Below are 13,853 nucleotides of genomic sequence, written 5' to 3' on the forward strand. Positions count from 1 at the left end.
CAATACAACTTTTGCTTTATGTTTTTTTAATCTGATGCAGTGGCATTAGATAATGAGATTATACAACACATAAGGTGCATTACAAGCATAATTAATGCACTGTAAAATAGAATATTATTCCTTACTATAAAAATACTAGTAAGTTTACTTGATTTTAGCCAAAATGTTGAGTTTACTACAAATTTTATATTGTTGCTGAAATATTCGAAAATATAGCTCCCATAACTAGTGTAATTTAAGTAAAATTACTCAAAATGTCCAAGACGGGCTGTTACGCATGCGTACTGGTCCACAATTTCCCCTCCCCCACTGTCCACACAGCACAGAAGCACATGCAGAGGAGCTTCGTGAAGTTCAAGGTAAACTCTTTTAATTTAAACCTCATTTTCAGATTTGTGTTTGTTTGTTAGTCTTAATAATCGTTCAAATGTCTGTATTTTGTTAGTTGCATTCTTGTTTTGTTGAATATTAGCCCATGTTAAGAACTTTAACAAACACGTTTTTGTGCTGAAGCAATTTCCCTTCAAACAACTTATTTGCTGCTTTATATCTTTAATCCAGCTGCCTGGTTGCCTATTAATTACTATTAATTCGTTAATTTGTTGTAGTGATGGGCAGGGTTAGCCAGTAACGTTAATTTGAACTAATGATTGGTCTTGATGCAGACGCGAATGTTTAACGTTACAGAAATCAAAATTTAGTGACAATTATACAAATCGTGTCAAATGGGTCACCTCGGTTTGAATGTTGTGTTTGTTATGGTATGATTTTCGTTGACGCTCAGCATAAACTATGATAATGTTAGCTGGACGCGCCAATTTTGAATAGGCAGCTCAGAGACACGGCTGCATTCACTCTAGAGAGCGCGCAATACAGACAAAGTACAAATGGATGGAAAAGACCGCTAATGTTACATCTTTAGATCAGTTATTTTAAAATACATATTTTTTAACTTGACTGGGCACGTTAAAAACCTAACGATAAATGACGAACTCCAGTCAAGCCGGTTATTTCGAAAACCCAATGCGTGCTTATTATGATAACTATGGCAATATGCAGGCAGCAAAATAAGAGGGAAATTGTGAGGTGTTTTTCAGTCGAGTTTGTTAGCGAGTATTTTACAGAAATTATATATTGAGCGAGTACATCATGAATACATTTCCCAAACCGTGTTTTTGTCTTATCATGAATCACTATAGTATACATGTAATCAGTGTTTATATTCGGACTATTTTAGGCCAGGCGGGTTAACCGCTGCAGAGTAGCCCAGTGCCTGCGTGGCTCGTCATAGACATGAGAGAAGTAGCTCCGGCTGCAATGTTCTTCCGCAAGATGCTTGCAGTTCTATTTATTAACCGCTAGAGTGCCAAAAGTTATGGACTGCTGCTTTCAAAGTCAAGGCAACTAATTTTTCTACATAAATGCCAACACTGGGGGGCATTTATTGCTTTTTTGAATAGTTAATGTGATGCTAGTTTTGAAACCATGCACATTTTCAAAACTGCTTTTGTAAATGTTCATTAAACAGAGATATAATTGCGTACTCCACATTTCATTCATTTCCTGTTTTTTAAATTTTTTTTATTATAAAAAGAAATAATATATTGGGAAGAACCGAGTTAAGTGTATTGGTCTGGCCCTCTACAACCGCCCAAGTTTTTTATGTGGCCCTTGGGAAAATTAATTGCCCACCCCTGCCTTAACCTATGGAATCAATTTTCTGCCAAAATTAAATAAATCAATTAAATAATAAAAATGAAAACTAAAACCAGATTAACCATTTCATTACAGAAAACTGTACACAAAATATGTGCCAAATTAAGAATGAAATTAAATTATTTCATTTTCACAGTGACAATGCATCATCTGTCAAATTGAAAAATAAAATGCAATTGGTGATTTCACATTTTGTTTTCTCTACAATCTCGAGGCAAGACAGCCAATATTAAAATGAAAAGGCAACGTGAAAAAGAAACTGCAAATAGTTTTTACAAAGCTTTTTATTAACTCACTTATTTTGTTAGCGTTAATAAAAAGCTTTGTAAAAAAACTATTTTCTTTTTCATGTTTGCCTTTTCATTTTAATATTGGCAGTCTTGCCTCGAGATTGTAGTGAAAATGAAATGTGAAAGCACCAATTGCATTTTATTTTTCAATTTGACAGGGATGATGCACTGTCACCATGAAAACTTTAACAGTCTTAGTTTTCAAATAATACCTAATGCATGTGATGTTTCCATTTAACTCATTGACCAACTGCTTTGCATGTGTCCAACAATTTGAAAAAAGAGAGGGAGAGAAACACCAGTCTATGCATCTGATTATGTTGTTTGTTCTTTGACTTTTGATTGATGTAATTTTTTTTTTTTTTTTTTTTTAGAATACCAGTTGATGAGCTGCAATGCAGTGGACATGTAAGTTATGCACTTACACATCAGAAAAGAGGGCACAACTTCTTAAACACTACCGCATCAGCCATGGAACATATTCACGAATTGTTCCAGTACCATGTCTCCATACTGAATGTCCATGTACTTTTAAGTCATTCAATGCATTAAAAGTGCATTTATCAAAAATCCATTCCCAGCATAGAATTCCAGAATCAAGTAGTTCTGGTCGTGCTTTAGTTTCTTACAAGTGCCATGTTTGTGACTTAACTGAGCCATGTAGCGAGTCAGATTATTTTGCCCATTTGCGTACTCATTTGAGGAATAACGAGAAAGTTCAGTGTCCTTTCAAAGACTGTTCATTTGAGACTAATGTGTACTCCACGTTTAATGCGCATAAAAGTAAAGCACACCACCACCACTTAAATGAAGATTTTAAAGTAGGGGTTGTTTTAAGCACCCAACTTAATCACACAGAAGAAGATACAGCTGATCCACTTGTTGACAGATCAGGCAGTGAAGATGAATGTGATGTGGCAGTGGAACAAGACAATTTGGATGACACAAAACAAAAGTTGGAACACAATTTGGCATCACTTTTTCTGAAAATGCAAACAATCTTGCATATTTCTGATAGTGCAACACAAGAAATTATCCAACAGTTGAATCAAATTAATTTATTGTCTGCGCCACTGTTATATAGCACAATACAGCAGACTCTTGTTAAGCACTACGGTGAGGTAGAAAGCACAGTTGTGAAAGAGCTTGTCAGGACAGTTACTGACAGCAATGTGCTGTTACACTGTACAAAAGAAGGAGCTCCTCTATCCACAACTAATAGGAGAGTATCATACTTCATGAGAGAATTTCCAGTTGTTACTCCTTTTGAGTACAAAATAGATGGAGATGATCAATATTATGTGTATGTCCCAATTATTCAAATGTTGCAGAAATTGCTAAATAAAAAGGAAGTTCTTGATGAGGTGCTGGCTGCAGGTGAGACCTCAAGGGGATACAGTAGTTACAGGGATGGTACCCATTATAGGGATAATTCATTTTTTGCAGAAGGTGATTGTAGAATATCCCTTAATCTCTACATAGATGATTTTGAAGTGGCCAATCCACTTGGAACATCACGAAAAAAACACAAATTGTGTGCCATCTACTGGGTTCTTGCGAACTTGCCTGCAAAACACACATCTTCTTTGCACACCATTCAGCTAGCTCTTCTGTGTAAAACAAATGTAGTTAAGCAACATGGCTACTCAAAAGTACTCCACCCACTAATTGAAGACCTGAAATGTCTTGAAGAGCAGGGAGTATACGTTGAGCAGTTGGGATCATGTGTAACGGGATCTGTTCTGCATGTCCTGGCAGATAATCTGGGTGCCCATTCTTTGGCAGGCTTTCAGGAGAGCTTTAGAGTGAATTTTCCTTGTAGATTTTGCATGGCCACAAGGGATGACATTCAAGTCAAAGAAGTTGGGTCCGGCTCTTTTGAAATGAGGACAAAAGAAAAACACCAACAGCATGTTCAAGATGTTCTACAGGATAGTACTTTGGTGGCACAGTATGGTGTGAAGAGTAGCTGTCCATTGAGTGACAATTTGAAACACTTTAATGCAATTGGTGGTTTCCCCCCAGATCTATTGCATGATCTTTTGGAGGGCGTTGTTCCTGTAGAGATGGCGGTGTGTTTGCAAGATTTAATTGGCAAACATTACTTTTCCCTGGATTCCTTAAATGGTGCCATCAAACAATTCCCATACAAATTTTCAGACAGGACCGACCAGCCACAGCCAATTCCAAAATCGTACGCAAGTAAGCGAACAATAGGGGGAAACGGCCATGAGAATTGGGCCCTCTTGCGGCTCCTCCCACTCTTGATTGGCCATAAAGTGGGAGAGAATGACCATACCTGGGAAATTCTAATGTTGTTGAAAGATATTGTCGAATTGGCTTTGTCTACCCACTTTTCTGATGAGACTGTGGATTTCTTGAATTGCAAGATCTCAGACCACAGAGCATTGCTTAAAGAAGTGTTTCCAAACTTTGTGCTGCGTCCAAAGCATCACTACATGGAGCATTATCCTCAGCTGATCAGAATGTATGGACCATTGAGGAATTTATGGACAATCAGATTTGAGGGGAAACATAAATTCTTCAAGAAAGTGATCCGTGATGCACAAAATTTCAAAAATGTCCCCCTTATGCTGGCCAAGAAGCACCAAATGGCAATTGCCTATCACATGGATGCCGGTTCTTTTTTCAAGCCAAGAGTACAAATGGACAGGGTCTGTAGTTCACTTATCACGGCCTTTCCTGAAAACGTTCAGGAATATCTAGAGCTGCGGAGTCCTAGTTGTAGTACTGTGCTAGTTTCATCCAGTGTTTACATTGATGGAATTAAGTACTGCCCAAACATGGTGGTTTCAGTTGGATCTTGTTCAGGTTTGCCAGAATTCATGCAGATTGAGAAAATCTTGACGATCAACACTGACATAATGTTCCTCTGCAAACCTCAGACTGCATGGTACATTGAGCATTTGCGCTCTTATGAATTGTGCAGCTTACATTCACTGCAAGTGGTTCTGCCTTCTGAACTAAATGACCCCTTCCCTTTGGCCGCTTATAATGTCCGAGGCCAGTTCTATGTCACATTGAAGTATTACATCTGCTGCTAAGTTACATTCTTTTGTATTATGGCTTGTTTTTTTTACTTCTGCTCTTCTTTTTCTTCCATTTTAGAATTTCACTTAGCCATGTCGATGATACTCCGCGTTATTGTGCACGACGGTGACATCAGAAAAGTAACCATTCCTGAAAAACCAGCTGATGTTGATGCCTTGAAACAAGTGTTGCAAGAGAAGCTGCAGCTCACATACACATTCAATGTCCAATATGAAGACCCTGACTTTAATCATGCATTGTGTAATGTCAGTGACATTAATGATTTGCCAGAGAGGGCAACACTGAAAATAATTCCTCAACAAACATCTCCCTCCTCAAGTCAAGCTAGCACTGTACTTCTCTCAGGTTCTGATACATCAGAGCAGTTGTCTGCTGAACGACAGCTTGAATGGCCGGAGGATTTTGAAATACCCAAATTATCTGTTAATGTTGAGTACCGTCTCCGTCAGGGAAACCTTGCTTTTATGAAGGATGGTACAACTCTTAATGTTGGAAGAGACATAAAACATGACATACTGGAAGCACTTGCTGGGGCCATGTACACCTTTAAGGCGTATCCAAGAGATGAAGATTTTGCCCAAGTTGCCGCAGCTCTAATCAAAGCACATCCCTGTTTGACTGAACAGGGCTCCCCAACAGGCTCAGCTGGCTGGAAAAACAGCCTGAAATTTAAAATGGCCAACTATAGAACAAAACTCCGTAAATGTGGCTGTAGTGATGTTGCAGTTGGGGGAAAGAGAGGTGAAACCATGGCAACAAAGTCAGGCTTTAAAAAACCCAGGAGATTTGAATTAAATTTCTTGCCAAACTTTCCTAATGGGGAAGATGAAGAAAGTCAAGAATGCACAAGAGTAGAACTTGTAGAAGAAATCAAAAAGAGGCCCCCAAACATGAGCCTGATTGGCAAGAAGATGGACAGCACATTCGCTTTGAGACGGAAAGAAATCATCCACTCTGAACCTCCTGTCTGTGAGATTTTGGAGAAGTGGCCAGCACTTTTCATGGAAAGCCAGGTTTGTTTTCTTTTCCTCTTCAAAAACCTGTGTTTTTTATGAATTGTGTGTTTGAATGTTAACAACCACTCTTATGTTAATGCTTTAGATCTTAGCAGAATTCAATCGCATATCTGGGAAAAATCTGAGATCTCAGTTCTACGCTGCGTTGGACACACACTCTACACGCTTGTTTGAAATTTTCCGGAAAAAAGGAGGAAACCAGGGAAGAATACTTGATGAAATTTTGCAACAAGTTAATTCAAAGGTATTATTTTATGATGCTATCTTTGAATCATAATCTGCATATGATTGTTAGCCTCGGCCGATAACGTGTCTACCTGTCTCTACTTTTTCATAGCCATCTGATGTAACATTTGTTCGCACCGCAGTACTTCAGGGACTTCCAGTCCTCTTGGGGGATGACCCAGAGGAATTTTTCAGGACGTGCTTTGTAAGTAATGTTATTGGTATTTCTGCTTTCTTAAAGGGATGGTCCGGAGTTAGATCAACCTAGGGTAATTTGCACAATGACATCGAGCCAAACACATTTGAATAAAATCCTGATGTACTTACAAACTTTACAATGCCTCGTTATATGAGTACAGAACCTATTAGTACTATTGTAGAAGTGTGGTTCTGGGCATTATTAGTGGGGTAATTTACGAGATACATAGAGCCATTAGCGCCTGCTCTAAGCCATACAGCTGATATCACTAAGTAAGCTATAATTTTAATAATCTTCAACCAAGGGAAAAAAGGCTTCTGGGGGGTGTTTGGCTCGATGTCATGGTGCAAAGGGTGAATCTAGGTTGATTTTACTCTGGACCATCCCTTTAAATTGCCATTTTGTTTTATTCCATGAGAATATAGCTCATGTTAGGACAAATATTAATCCTGGGTGGTATACTTTTTGTAGTTTTGCATTAGATACTATAGGCTTTTATACTAAACAATTCTGATTTTTCTTTCCTTCTCTACTTAGGATGTGGATGTAGATGCAGACTTCAGTGAAGTAGATGTTGGCCTGCTCACAATTTTACCTGAAGGTATGCCTGCCAAACGTCCAAATGCCCTCAACGTGGATGCACTAAGGGCAATCGTTCTGGAGGGAACAATTGTTGTGGATGATGTCCCAAATTTGCCACATGCTGTATGTCTCCTTTTTGCTTTGATATATGCTCTTAATTTAGACTACCCAAAGACAATGAGGAACACATTTGATTTCATTCAACGGGTATTTCTGTCTTTGGGAGGGAAGAATCTCAAACCCAAACTCCAAACCCTTAAAAATCAGCTTGTAAGCTAAACTTGTCTCCTTACTGCCTTAGATGCCTGCTGCCGTGTTTAAGTTAGCATATTGGCATATTCATTTGCACTAATTTCAAGTGGCCACTGTGTTTTTTAGACCTTTCCAAAGCCACATGCTGTGTCAAGGTAGGAAATGTTTGTATTTAAATTTTGTAAAAGCCTATTCAGAAAAGGTCTGTATTTCAGAGTTGTAAGGCCTATTTTATGCTGTTTTGTTCGCATACAGTGCATGTTTTGAAAATGTCATGACAGCAGAATGCTGCTAGCCAAGAGGTAAATAGTGTTTAAATAGAAAACTGATGTTTTAAAGCATATGTGATGTTCTTAAATTTGTTAAACCTTTCCAAAGCCACATGCTGTGTCAAGGTATGACATTTTATATTTCAGTGTTGTAAACCTTGTCTATTCAAGGTAGAAAAGGTCTGTATTTCAGCATTGTAAAGGCCTATTTTATGTTATTTTTGCTGTTTTGTTAGCATACAGTGCATTTTTTTTGAAAATGTCATGACAGCAGAATGCTGCTAGCCAAGAGATAAAGAGTGTTTAAAAAGAAAACTGATGTTTTAAAGCATATTTGTATTGTGATGTTCTTAAATTTACTGTTGAGAAATTAAACAGTTGAGAATTTCACACTTGTGTTAAGTGCATTCCATGCTAGTTGAACTACTAAAAATACGTTCACTTTACTTGAAGAAAATGTGGAAACCGATTGCACATATTTTTTTGAGTCTCCATAACTTAAAAAGGCAGATTAAAACCATGTTGAGAATAATAGTATTTAAGATGTTTGCAGAACGCATTATAACACTGTTAGTTAAATGGAATTACTCAAGTAATCTTACTACTAAATCGTAAGTAAGATTAGTAAATATTATAGAGTATGTTAACTAGAATTGATATTAAACTAAATTGATATTTACTACTTAATTTACTTGAGAAGAGTTTGCTTTCTTTACTTTTAGCTGATTATTAACTTAACTTCAGTTTTCCCTTTAAGTTTGCTTTGCAAAAATAAGGCAATCGGTTTCCAAACTTTTTTTAAGTAAACTGAACTTATTCGAATTTACAGTGTGCTTTAAAAATACTTAAAGTAAAGTAAAATAAGTAAAGTATTACACAATTATTTTATGGACACTCCAATGAAGAAAAACATACATCTTTTAAAATGTCCCAGTCAAGTGTTGAACATCAGTCTTTTGAATAAGGGGTAGGAAATGTCAATATTTTAAGCTTTGATATTGTGGATATTGTGTATTGTTAGATGTATTGGGTGAATGTTGTGTATTGTTAATTGTTTTGTGATTGTATGGCGAGACCAAAGACCAATTTTCAGCTAAGGCTGAACAATAAAGTACTACTACAACAACATTCAAACATCTATAAGTGTTGAAATAGTTTTTGAGAGCTCAGTTAGTTTAGCTGCCTCAACAACACACACTCGTAACACTCTCAGGTGCAGAGCGAAGTGTTGAGTCACCTCTAAAAACGTGCCAGTCACATTAATGAGCCGAAGAAGCAGGCACAGAGCCTATTGCTCCAAACTTTAATCAACTCTGTCATCGGCCACCATCAGAGTCGCCAACAGCCGTGTCAACAAGCGAGCCAATGTGTTTCTGTGTGTCTGAGAGCAGCGGAGAGTCTGAAAGAGCGAATCGGGCAATCAAATCAGAGATGGTAATAAGAAAATGCTTTTTCGAGAGCAGAAATTCCCTCCAATTACCCTTTATGTTCAGATTGCGATTGGCTGATTTGAGGGTGAATCACATCACCAGCACAGAATGGAACTAATCAGATTACTCTGATCCCGCAGTAAAAACACGGCCATTATTCTGCTCTGTTTGCGTTTGCCTCCAAACCAAAAAATAAACGGAGAGTCATTCCTCTGAATACATTCATTCTCCCGACCTCAAGATAAACGCTCTTGACACCATCCTGGCCTGCTTGGCCTCATGCTAAAGCTCGGATTAACTCACAATTGCTCATCCCAACCCACGAGAGTGAGAAATACGCGGAGTCATTCCGCTCACGGACACGGCTATTTGGAAGACAAATCTCACCCTCGTTCTACAAGATCCGTCCTGCATCACATTTGACAAGTTGGATCTGTAAAGTCGTTCGCTCAGACCTGATCGCAACGCTAAATCTTGCCCACCGTTAAACTGGCCTTCCGTCTTCCCGTTGCCCCCCAGTGTCTGATATTTCCATCGCACAAACATGGATCGATGGATGGAAAGACAGACAAATAGGTAGATAGACAGACAGACAGACAGACAGACATACAGACAGACCGACAGATAGACAAATAAACAGATAGACAGACAAACAGACAGACAGATAGACAGACAGAAAGACATACAGATAGACAGACAGACAGAAAAAGACAGATAGACAAAAAGACAGACAGATAGACAGACAGACAGACAGAAAGACAGACATATAGACAGACAGATAGACAGACAGACAGACAGACAGACAGACAAATAAACAGATAGATAGACAAACAGACAGACATACAGACAGACAGATAGACAGACAGACAGACAGACAGAAAAAGAGAGATAGACAAATAAACAGATAGATAGACAAACAGACAGACAGACAGACAGATAGACAGACAGATATATAGACAGACAGATAGACAGATAGATAGATAGACAGACAGACAGACAGACAGATATATAGACAGACAGATAGACAGATAGACAGATAGACAGATATACAGACAGACAGATAGAACGATATTCCCATCGAACAGATGCATCAAACGTCTGACTACCACAGCACACTTAGACTGCAGACTGAGTTATACACATATCCATATTTATGAGCAACAAGCATCTTGAGCAGGAAAGCACAAGAAATGTAACGAGACACTTAAGTGTCTGATTGGTAGCGTGGAGCGGGTCGGCGGAGGAGTGAATTAAGAGACGGAAGAACTGCTGAGGTGTGGATTTCTTTCTTTCTCGTCTCCTCCCTGAGTGATAGGTGAAGTGCTATAATAAACTTCACTCATTTCAAAACAAAGTTATTATTGTTTACAGCATCATAAACCATGCATAACCTCAGTTCACAGTATTGTCAAAAGTATAAATGCTAAATATTTGAATCACTTAAATTAATGAGTTCATATATTTGTCTCCATAAAGACTGATGAATGGATCAATGAATGAATGAACACATTTGCACAATATTCTGTCAAAATTACATAAACACACTAAATATTTGAATCACATCATTAATTAGTTCATATATTTTTCTCCATAAAGATAGATAATGAATGAATGATTCATGCAATATTCTGTCAAAATTCACTAAAATACAGATTATCTATTGTCTGTCATTAAAGGGATAGTTCACCCAAAAATGAAAATTCTGTCATTAATTACTCTCCGTCATGTCGTTCTAAACCCGTCAGTCTTTCGTGACGCTTACGCAGACTACCACTGACGCTTCAAAAAGTTCATAAAGAGATCGTAAAACGAATCCATATGAACTCTGAAGAGACTCTATCTATTTATATAACTGATTTATATGACTGATATATAGACCAGTGTCCATGGTCTCAGACTGGCCTCCTAATGCTCATCTCACATGTCGGGCGATTGATTGGTCTGGCTGATATATCGGTCAATCTCTAAACTTTGGAGTTGTTGACTATAAGTCATTTCCTCACTGATACAGAAAGCATCAGCTGCCATCTTCTACTTAGATTAGAAAACCTCTTCCTAGTCAGAGCAGGACGGTCTCGTGCTCTGCTCTCCATCAGTGAGCAAATGCTCAGCTAAAGAGTGATAAAAGAAGACTCGGCAGGAGATTGATTGAAAGCGTGTGGGGAGTGACGGATGAAGCTGGCTTTCTTTATGACAAAGTGTGCAGAGTAAATCTAGACTGTGTGTCTTCACGACAGACATTGCCCTCCCTCGCCACCAAACACCTCAGACCCTGCTGCTCTACCGCCACTGGACTCATGATGTGATGGAGAGAGAGAGAGAGAGAGAGAGAGAGAGAGAGAGAGAGAGAGAGAGAGAGAGAGAGAGAGAGAGAGAGAGAGAGAGAGAGAGAGAGAGAGAGAGAGAGAGAGAGAGAGAGAGAGAGAGAGAGAGAGAGAGAGACAGTATTGCTGATCCCGCAGGACTGAATCACAGTCCCTCCACACTGATCTAAATATTGCACAACTCTGTATGTATGTGAGTGTGTGTGTGTTTGTGTGTGTGTGTGTGTGTGTGTTTTAATTTCTTAAAGGGATGGTTCGGAGGAATTTCAACCTAGGGTCCTTTGCACCATGACCTCGAGTCAAACACCCCCCCAGAAGCTTTTTTTCCCCTTGGTTGAACATTATTAAAGTTAGAGCTTATTTAGAGACATCAGCCGAATGTCTTAGTGCAGGCACTAATGGATCCAAGGTTGTATCTCATAAATTAGGCTACCCCACTAATGCCCAGAATAGTACCAAACTTCTACAGTAGTACAAATAGGTTCTGTACTCATAAAACGAGGCAATGGAAAGTTTGTAAGTACATCAGGAGTTTATTTAAATAACTTATATTTGGATACAGTCGTTACATCCAGCTAACGTTAGCTAGTATTCCTCAGCGATATCAAAGTCGGCAGGTAAATACACTTGCGTCATGTGTGTACCGGCTCACTCGGTTGCCTAGATAATCAATATCACTCCGCTGCTGCTGTAGACAAGGCTTATGATTACAGGGAACAAATTATAACTAATGCATTGTGATGAAAAGGTAAGTTTGATTTCTAACATTATTCTCTCAACGGACATATACATCGATAGTCTAGTGTTATAATTGATTTGCGTTTGGTGCACTGTGGAGTGGGTAAAACGGTTTTTAATGGCTGGCTAACATATACCATTGACTCGCGCTAGCCTAGCATCGGCTAACTATCCAAATATAAGGACTGGATAATAAAAAAAAAAAATGTCTCCACTGATGAATAACAACCAGGCTGACTTAAAAATGAGGTCCGATGTCAAAAATCCCGAACCACCCCTTTAAGTTATTTATCATCTTCTGTAAAAATGTTCAAACATTCCTGTGTAAAACCATCCATGTTTCAGTATTGTAATTGTAACTCTGAATCCTTTCCACATCTGTTTGCTAATACACCAGATGTTGTTGTGATTAATGCGGAGATCAGTGAGGTGTTCGTTTTGGAGGTTGCATGTACCTTTGACTCTGGTATGGAGGAAGCCTTTATGACTAACGTCATTAAATACCAACCACTCCTAAACACCATCTCAGAGATAGGTTATGGGAGCCGATAACTTGTATTCATATTTGGCAACTTAGGACACACACACAGGCTGGTTGTAAGAGGGCTTCAACAACTTGGGCTAAATGAGTAGCAAAGCACTGTGCTCTGTCTGCTATTATAGGCAGCCGCCATATCTGGAGGAGACAGTGTTACTTGTACCCATAACCTGAGTGACATGCTTAATATTGTGAGGATCCGCTGTATGCCACTGGGCCATGATTTTGTACACGTATTTGACTGCATCTATAGTATTTATGTCCCTGTAAATCATTTCTTTTAAGTGGACTTAAATAAATTGTTAAAATGTGTCTCGGGGTTGTGCAAAATTCAGAAATTGAGAACTGTCACCCTTTCAGTTCATGATTGTGGATTTTAATTAAAGAAATTACTGAATTGCAATTGATACATTTCTTTAGACTGTAAAAGCTGCTTCTTCAGCCCCTATCTGAAGACTTTAGGGTAAATTATAGAAATGGACAAGAAATATTTTTTTCCCACCATGGTCCTTAAAATTAAAGTTAAAAAAAAGATTAAATATATATTTCATGGATTTCATTTTATAGGCTGTGGTAGAATGACCGTAATATTTCTGGAAATACTCTACAGTATGTGTTGTGTGTATATACATGCTTATGAGTAATTCATACACACTTGGAAAGACCAATCAGAATGCATCATTCATATGCACCACTGGGCTTCTCACCAGCACAACATTCAAAATACCACTGGTGCCTTTAATGAAGTGCCAAAAAACCTTCAGGATAAATCAGAGCAGTTTGCCGCTGTGCATCAGAATGCAATACGGCCGTTTTGCCTGAGCGATGAAGCAGACGAATGACAGATTTTAACAAGCCATTTTACACTGTCAAAAATCTCAGTATCAAGAGTTTCAAACTTCTAGATGTTAAAGTAGAAAAATGCAAGTATCCAGAACCGACTAAACTAGATGACCCTCTTTTCTAGACAGCATGCACCCAATGTGATGTTTATGACACACAGCTATATCAGCTTTATTTTACCCACCCATCTGGAGAAAAATCATTTCATTTAGAAATATTAATTAATTGATTTCAACAAATTTAAGGGTGGGCTTATTTGACATTTGCAAGTAAGCACCATTAAGCAACCATCCAGGACTCTCAACCACATAGCAATGCCCAAACAACACTCTAGGAACCATTCAGAACACCCAGGTAAC

At 38.4% G+C, this 13,853-nt stretch overlaps 1 protein-coding gene and 2 long non-coding RNA genes across 5 annotated transcripts in view; 2 read left to right on the top strand and 1 right to left on the bottom strand.

The window, feature by feature from the left end:
• LOC309483395 (mannosyl-oligosaccharide 1,2-alpha-mannosidase IA) overlaps nucleotides 1-13,853 on the bottom strand; it is a 217,689-nt gene that overhangs the window by 69,711 nt on the left and 134,125 nt on the right. The gene's annotated exons all lie outside the window — the stretch shown is intronic.
• Nucleotides 1-13,853, top strand: part of LOC309483423 — a 309,493-nt gene that overhangs the window by 7,743 nt on the left and 287,897 nt on the right. The window lies entirely within an intron of this gene.
• Nucleotides 344-8,011, top strand: LOC309483421. Of its 2 annotated transcripts, XR_014200555.1 has the most exons (5): nucleotides 344-359; nucleotides 2,381-2,414; nucleotides 6,187-6,338; nucleotides 6,432-6,524; nucleotides 7,056-8,011. It is a non-coding gene; the product is annotated as an uncharacterized lncRNA (long non-coding RNA). The 2 variants fall into 2 exon arrangements; XR_014200556.1 differs by lacking the exons at nucleotides 344-359; nucleotides 2,381-2,414 and having other exon boundaries at nucleotides 6,098-6,338.

This window comes from Leuciscus leuciscus (genome assembly GCF_965113295.1).
Source record: "Leuciscus leuciscus genome assembly, chromosome: 20".
In the NCBI taxonomy this organism is placed as follows: Eukaryota; Metazoa; Chordata; class Actinopteri; order Cypriniformes; family Leuciscidae; genus Leuciscus; species Leuciscus leuciscus.